Here is a 521-nt window from a genome sequence, read left to right on the forward strand (position 1 = left end):
TCGTCAAGATTGAGCTTGGCAATCGTCCAACACCACGAGGCGCCAACTGCGATGCACCGTTGGAGCTCTACCACCTCGACCGAGCATGTCCATTGGCAGCCTTTCGATGGCGCAGCAGAACGACCAGGCGAGCAACATCCTTGTCGAAATGGCCCAGTTGGCCGCCAGTATCGGGATGAGTCAAAGTGTCTCGGCCGCCGTCGACGCAAATGGAAACCCAAATCGATCTCGTCGTCCCAAGTGTACGAGGCCTGTAGTGATCGAATTACGTTCAATGCGTATGGTGGCTTCGTTGCTGGCTCGAACGAGTTTGGAATCGTGGTGACGGATTGAGCGCTGAAATGAACTTTGGCATTGAAGCAATCAGTTGACATGGATGGACGGGCTATCTTGCATGTTGTGGGATATTCATCGGTTTCCTGGGAGATATGGGGTGCTTACTGGTTCCTGTTGTGTATGCAGAGACGTCCTGGAGCTACGACGCAGCCATCGCGAACGTGAACTCGTCAACGCGTTGGGCC

Source organism: Aphanomyces invadans (genome assembly GCF_000520115.1).
Source record: "Aphanomyces invadans strain NJM9701 unplaced genomic scaffold supercont1.90, whole genome shotgun sequence".
Taxonomy (NCBI): domain Eukaryota; phylum Oomycota; class Saprolegniomycetes; order Saprolegniales; family Verrucalvaceae; genus Aphanomyces; species Aphanomyces invadans.